The sequence below is a fragment of the Triticum dicoccoides genome, chromosome 6B (genome assembly GCF_002162155.2).
Source record: "Triticum dicoccoides isolate Atlit2015 ecotype Zavitan chromosome 6B, WEW_v2.0, whole genome shotgun sequence".
Classification (NCBI taxonomy): domain Eukaryota; kingdom Viridiplantae; phylum Streptophyta; class Magnoliopsida; order Poales; family Poaceae; genus Triticum; species Triticum dicoccoides.
Genome location: NC_041391.1, coordinates 59836425 through 59837219, shown reverse-complemented (window position 1 = coordinate 59837219; position 795 = coordinate 59836425).

The following is a 795-nucleotide window of genomic DNA, read 5'->3' as shown; positions in this document are numbered from 1 at the left end:
AAACTAGTAATGACGCACCACCCCACGGTGCGCCATTACTAGTTTTGAAAAAAAAATTGAATTTTTTTTGAATTTTTTTTTGGAAAAAACTTAGTAATGGCGCACCATTGGACAGTGCGCCATTACTTGTTAAACTAGTAATGGTGCACTGTCCACAGGTGCGCCATTACTAACAATTTTTTTTTTACTTTTTTTTCAAAACTACTAATGGCGCACGGCGGGTGTGGTGCGCCATTACTATGTCAACTAGTAGTGGCGCACTATACAACGGTGCGCCATTAGTAACAAATTTTTTTATGTTTTTTTTTCAAAACTACTGTGCACTATACAACGGTGAGGCATGGTGCGCCATTAGAATATAGTAATGGCGCACCACATGTATGTACGCCATTAGTGACCATATCATCTATAGCCCTTTTCCTAGTAGTGACTCCAGTGGATCATTATATTCCATTACATTCAGCTCTAAACTCTCTATAAAAAAATTCCCCTTGTTGATGTAATTAGTGTGTGTGTACCGCCCATGTTGTGGACGTGCTACTAGTGTGTGCGTGAGAGGAACGACTGAGCAGGCCAGCTACACGCTTCACATACCCTAAATTTGTACACTGCTTCAGATACATATTTGATCTAGAGGATGGCAGTTTTATAAAGTATCGCTGCAATTTTCAAACAAATAAATCAAAGCAAGGCACTTTTTTATAAATTTGTATGTATTTTTTATTTGTGGCATCTTTTTTATCGAGGAGAGGATTTTTTATTTTTGTTATTTAGAGGATGGTATTTTTTAAGTTT